General features: G+C 34.2%; 1 long non-coding RNA gene and 1 other non-coding gene across 2 annotated transcripts; both read left to right on the plus strand.

Moving 5' to 3' along the window:
- Positions 1-918: 918 nt before the first annotated feature.
- Positions 919-3,585, plus strand: LOC117612923. The gene is made up of 3 exons (XR_004583605.1): positions 919-1,118; positions 1,205-1,259; positions 3,287-3,585. It is a non-coding gene; the product is annotated as an uncharacterized LOC117612923 (long non-coding RNA).
- On the plus strand, positions 1,384-1,481 carry LOC117612924. Its single transcript, XR_004583606.1, has one exon. It is a non-coding gene; the product is annotated as a small nucleolar RNA Z157/R69/R10 (small nucleolar RNA).
- Positions 3,586-6,626: the final 3,041 nt, after the last annotated feature.

Consider the following 6,626-nt stretch of genomic DNA (forward strand, 5'->3'; position numbering starts at 1 on the left):
TCTCTCTCTCTCTCTCTCTCTCCACCGAAGCTTGTATTGGTATGCCACAACAGTAAGAATTATATGAACAACCTCTGAGGTTTTAAATTGGTTTAACAAAATTCATTTTCGTTAATTTTTTGTCAAAAAATTAATGATTTTATTTATAAAAAAAATTTCCTTCAAATCACAAAGTTTGACCCCAGTATTATATTGCAAATACATTCATCATTTGCATAAAGTTTCATTGAGTGGGCTAGTTTCAAATGGGATGGTTTGTGTCTACATGGTTACAAGAGTTTTTTTTCAAGACTACATGGATATTTGAAATGTTGAAAAATAAAAATAAAAATAAAAATTGTAGCTACAACTGACATAGTCCAGAATGTAGATGCGTTCCTGAATATGTCAGGCCTTGAACATGGTAGCTAGATGAGTAAAAATGCTACCCATTATACATTGGTGGTTGAGTGTGTCGTATACAAGTTAGCTGGAGACCTTAATTACAATATTAATTACCTTATCACTTGACTGAATATTGGTACAATGTAAGGTAATAAGCATAAACGTCAAGACTGAATTATTGGATATACACGAGAAACACGTTGCTTTGCCTTCGACACTGCATGCATGTACCCAACATTTAGGGGTGGGCATAAAAACCGATAAACCGATCAAACCGACCGAACCAAACCAAACCAAATCGAAAAAGGAAGTTTTTTGACTAAACCGAAAAAGTCAACTATGGACCTGAACCGAACCGAAGGTTCACGGTTCGGCCTTCGGTTCCAAAATTTTCAGAACCGGTGGACCTGAACCGAACCGGACAATATTTATATATATACACATTATACGTGGCGTCGTTTGATTGGCCAAAAAATAATTGCATGTGAGACATGTTGCAGAGCAGCGTATCCCTCAGATTTATTTTTTTTCCTTTTCCTTCCGTATCCTTCTCTCTCGCACGAGACACCCGAGTCTCTTCTCTTCTCTTCCCTTCAGTTTTTCATTTCATCTTCTATTTTGACCTAACGGCTGTGCTGTGCCTGTGGCTGCTCAAATCTCCAATCCAGAGCTGCACCTCTGCTGCGGCTGTGCCTGTGGCTGCTGCGATTTCATGATCTCCCGCCCAGGCCTAGGTATCATCCCTTCTCTCTCTCTCTCTCTCTCTCTCTCTCTCTCAAGTCGACCTCAGCCTAACCCACATCACCCCTCTCTGTTTCAGGCACACACAACACAAACCCGATTAAGAGCCGCCACAACCACCTCCATTGCCGAAGGTAAATTCTCTTGTCTGTGCATTGTAGGGTTTTTATTTTTATTTTTATTTTGCTTTGAAATTTATACCTATATCTGAATGATATATGCTATGGGAGCTATGGGAAGTGTTTTCTGTTAAATTAGAAGTGTGCGGTGATGAGGCTATTTGTGGACTAGAGTTTATGATCTGGGTTCTTCTCCCAAAAGTTTGATTACAAACCCTTGGCTGTCTGAGCACTCTTAATATGTTTTCTGTTATCTTCCAATCTGTAGTTTTCCAAAGTGCTTTTTTCCAAAGTCACCCATATAATCCTTGTGAACAGGTTCTCCATTACTCTGGCTGGTGATTGATTCCAGCCTTCTCATGATGTGTGATAAACTTCCCATATTTGCATGTATTTCTTTTCATTCATAATTGCAGTAGACCAATAATAGTTTGCTGAATTATTATTCAAGGTTCACAAATTTGAAATTGAAAATGGACTCCTAGAACGTAACAGGAGAATTTTTTAGGATTATAAGGGAGTGGGAGTGGCAGAGTTATGGGATAGAGTGAAATTTTGGGCTGCCCTTTGGGCATCAACTTCCCTTGCCTTTAAGGATGTACCCTATCCTTCAATTATGCCCAATCTGCTAGCCGTAGTATCTTAAGGGGCTGTTTTATGTTTGGTTGGCTAGTTAGGTGTTGAGTGGCCTTGTGTCTGTCTCTTCAGTTAGTATTATCTTTTATCTACAGTCTAAATGCTTTGTTTTGATCCTTACAATTTGAATAAAAATGTTTCTATTCAAAAAAAAAAAAAAATGGACTCCTAGAAGTTTATGTTTCTAAGCTGGACTGAAATTGCCAAAGTACCATTCAGATGTCCTGGTTATATGTAACAGTTTAGATTTCATCTGTGATCTATTCAAATGTGAATTGGATAGCAATGTTAGATTGCATAACATGTTAATATGTACTGTTAATCTGTTTTCTGTTTTCTGTTCTCCCAAAAGTTTGATTACAAACCCTTGGCTGTCTGAGCACTGTTAATCTGTTTTCTGCTATCTTCCAATCTGTTTTCTGTTATCTTCCAATCTGTTTTCTGTTACAAACCCTTGAAAACCAAATTGTATATATCAGAATGATATATACCTATAACAGATTTGTGACACACACTTCCCAAAAACTGCCCATCTAAACCATTCTTAGATTCTGGAAGTTGGCCTGCTTTCCCTTTGGCAAATTCCAGTAAATTTGAGAGATTATTTTGGGAGCTCTCATTTAGGATCAATAGCCCTTGATTTTGCAAGCAGCAGATCCGTGTCCACATCTCCTTATCTAGCTTAAGGGTCAAAGCACCATGTGTATATTCTCATGCCTAAGAGAATCAACTTCAAGCTTTGTATTAATTTTTTTTTTTTTTGAATGATTTATGGTTACATAAGTTTTAAATTGTGTGGCTTTTGAGACTGTTTTGATTTGAGCATGAAAGAAATTTGGTTTGAATTTTAGGGTTTTTGTAGAGCAGTGGGTATTTTAGGGTATTTGGTTTGAAATTGGTTTGAATTTATGAAAGGAATGAAGCTTGTTTGTAACCTAACCCTAGTTTTGTTTTCATTCACTGTTGTTTTGCATTTCTGCTGCTGTGCGCTTTGAAAGTATCGGAAATTTTGCTTAAATGGAGGTAAATTGCTTCTAACCCTATTTTTGTTTTGTTTTGAGTTAATATGTAATCTGTAATCTGTTTTGTTTTAATATGTAATCTGTAATCTGTAATCTGTAATCTGTAATCTGTAATCTGTTTTGTTTTAATATGTAATCTGTAATCTGCTGTTGTAATCTGTAATCTGTTTTATTGATTCTGTGTGTGTTTTAAATCTGTTTTGACTTTTTTTAAATCTTTTTTTTTGGATAATATACATGTTGTAATCTGTTTTCACAGTTGAAATCTGTTTGTTTGGATAATATAGTCTGTTTTCACAGTTGAAATCTGTTTGTTTGGATAATATATATGTTTTAATGCATTTATGGTGAAACTTTGTGTTAATTCTTTTAAGTGTTGTGTAGGTTGCTTTGTGAAGGCTTTTGGAAGAATGGATGCATCATATTTTTTGCAAGGATATTATCTCTATGTGTATTTTTGTGATGGGTTGTAATCTTTAATGTCATAAGTTTAATTTGGTTTGTGTATTATTTTTTGTAATGGTTTGTAAGAGATTATATTTCCTTTCTTGGTTGGTTGGTTGGTTGAATGTGTGTATGTGAGATTTATTTAGTTTAGAAACTTAGATTGGAATGATGGATTTTTATTGCTTGAATGTACATAATTTCAGGTTTTGAAAGAGAAGTAAAAAGTGTTTTGGGCTTGTTCATAAGAATTTAATAGGTTTTGGCAATTTGACAACAAAAAAAGGGGTTTTGGCTGAAAGGGAATTGGATTTGGGCTTTGTTTTGCTAAAAAATATGAATTGGGCTTTTTTTGGCCGAAAATAAATAAGATTTGGGCTTTTGAAAAATTGTAAAAATGGGCTCAAGCCCAAACCGAGAAGAATCAGAACCGAACCGAACAACCGAGCTCATTTCCAGTTTGGCCCATTTTCGGGTTTCAGCCTAGACCCGACCCGACCCGAGAACCGAGCTCTCCTTCGGTTTGGCCCGCAGGTCGGCCAAAATTTGACCCGACCCGAACCGTGCCCAGGGGCCTACCAACATTGACTTGAACCAAGCTATATATATATAATATCTCTCTCTCTAAATTGTTTTAACAAAATTCGATTTTTCATCTAAAAATTAATGATTTTATTTATTAAGACAAAGTTTGCTCCTAATATTATATTGCAAATACATTCAATAAGGTGAATTTTGTCATTTGCATAAAGTTTCATTGAGTGACTAGTTTCAAATGGGATGGGTTGAGAGTTTTTTTTTTTCAAGACTACATGGATATTTGAAATGTTATAAAAAAATAAAAAAATAAAAAAATAAAAAAATAAAAATTGTAGCTACAGCCCTTACAACCCAGAATGTAAATGCGTCCCTTGATTTGTCAAGTCTCTTGAAATTGGTGGTTAGATGAGTAAAAATGCTACTCATTATACATTGGCAGGGTCGTCTTTGAGATTTTGAGGGCCCTGTTCGAAACTTAAATTGGGGTCTTACATAATTTAATACGAAAATATTATAAATACAAATTTGCCATAACTTAATGTCATAAACAATTTTTTTTATAACTAAAAGTCACCATCAATAAACATGTAATGACAATAAAAAATCAAATTCATAAAAATTTAAATGTTTCCATTTGATAAAGTTAAATATTAGTATGTTTGGTACAAAAATAAGCTCCTTGTGCCCTTATAAGGTCTCTTTTTATTTCTTATAAGCAATCTGTGTTTAATAGGGAAAAAAAATGGCATTCTGTGTAGCATGTGATTCTTTAACAATGAATCTATCAAGATTCAAGAGCTCCTCTTTGAGATTAAGTCAATTCCTCGATTTTTCTTTTTCTAAGTCTTTTTGTATATCCAAAAACGTATTTTCTAGTAGGTGGCATGTTTAGATTACAAAGAAAAATTCCAAAACCCTGTAACCTGGAAGAAAACCCTAGCAAGAAATAGATAAATATTTCTAAAAACCATATTCTCATATAACCAATCATCATTATGATAATAATTTAATAAAATAAGTCATATAATATATAGATTGAAATTTAGATATATACCTGAATTTGAAATGATCTTTGAATCTGACTATTTGATTTTGAGTGGCCTTTATGAATTTAGGAATTATGGTTTTCTCTTTTTGGGGTTGAAATTCTTGAATTTGAAAAAATAAGAAAAATTGTCAAAGGATTGAAAAAAGAACCAAAGAGAGATTGATGAATGATGATTATTATTTATTAGAAAATTAGAGTTTAAGAGAAAGAAGAAGCCATGAATTTTTTTTTTTTTTTTGGGGTTTTGAATGAAGAAAGTACTTTTCTTGGAAAAGAATATATATATATATATATTTTAAAGGTGTGATTTTGTTTTCCTTTTTTGTTTTTCAAAATTTTATAATTATGTAAAGATTTTTATTAACTTGTTATAATAAAAATAATATATTAAAAGGAGAATAGATTGGCATTAATAAGAATCGAACTCATGCGCCTCTGTTAAGTGGAGATGCACTGGAAAGTCATCTCCACCGTGCACACTTTTGTGTAAATATTTAGCACGCTATAGTATATATACACTTCCTATAATATTAATACACATATATAATATAAAGAAATTTTTTTTTCGGGAGCCCTTAAGAATCGAGGGCCCTGTGCGGTGGCGCCACTTGCACCACCCCAGGGCCGCCCCTGTACATTGGTGTTGGTTGCATGTGTCGTACAAGTTAGCTGGAGACCTTAATTACAATATTAATTACCTTGGCACTTGACTGAGTATTTGTACAAATTAAGTTGATAAGCATCAACATCAAGACTGAATTATTAGATATACAAGATAAACACATTGCTTGCCTTCCCTGCTTTTTATCAACACTGCACGTATGGACCCAACATTGACTTGAACCGAGCTATTTCCCTCTCTCTCTCTCTCTCTCTCCACCAAAGTTTGTTTTGGTAGGCCTCAGCATCAGTAAGAATTAGGACACCTTTTTTTTTTTTTTTTTTTTTTTTTGTGCGCATCTTTCCAGCATAAGTTTGAAAATGGTAAAATTGCTGATATTCCTTGGCTACACCTTAGTGAACCGGTTGCATAACCAAGGCAAGCACAAGTCTAACCTCTTTTCATCTAAATGGTTACACGGTCCCAATTTGTTGGTCCGCATTGCAGTTGCAATATTAATTACCTTATCACTTGGAGTGAGTATTCAATTGATGCAACGTAAATTAGACATGCGTGCATCAACTTCAAGATTGAATTATCGAATATAGACAATAAATTCTACTGCCTTCCTGCTTTGCTATCAACACTGCCTGCATGGACCCAACATTAACTTGAACCAAGACTCTCGCTCTCCATAGCTTTTTGTTTTGGCTATATATCTTTCGAGAATTAGTTTAAAAATTGTAACATTCGTGATATTTCTTGGCAACACCATTTGGAATTAACTTTCTTCTTTTCGATAAGACCCTTAGGCGCTCAAACAAGGAAATCTGACATTAACTTAAGTATTAAACTCCTTTAGGATTGAAGAGAAACATAGATCAAGTAACAAGTTTGAGGAAGAAAAGATAAAGGTGAACCTGGTAGAAAGTTTAAACAATAGGAATAGTTTTCAAGTTACAAGGAAATTTTTCAAGAGGACAAACATAAATAGCCTACCCAATCATAACGAATCCAACCAACATCAAAATCGGCAGCACAATAGACGCCATAACAATTTCAATGGCAATAAAGATCAATCATGCTTCATT

The sequence above is a fragment of the Prunus dulcis genome, unplaced genomic scaffold (genome assembly GCF_902201215.1).
Source record: "Prunus dulcis unplaced genomic scaffold, ALMONDv2, whole genome shotgun sequence".
Classification (NCBI taxonomy): domain Eukaryota; kingdom Viridiplantae; phylum Streptophyta; class Magnoliopsida; order Rosales; family Rosaceae; genus Prunus; species Prunus dulcis.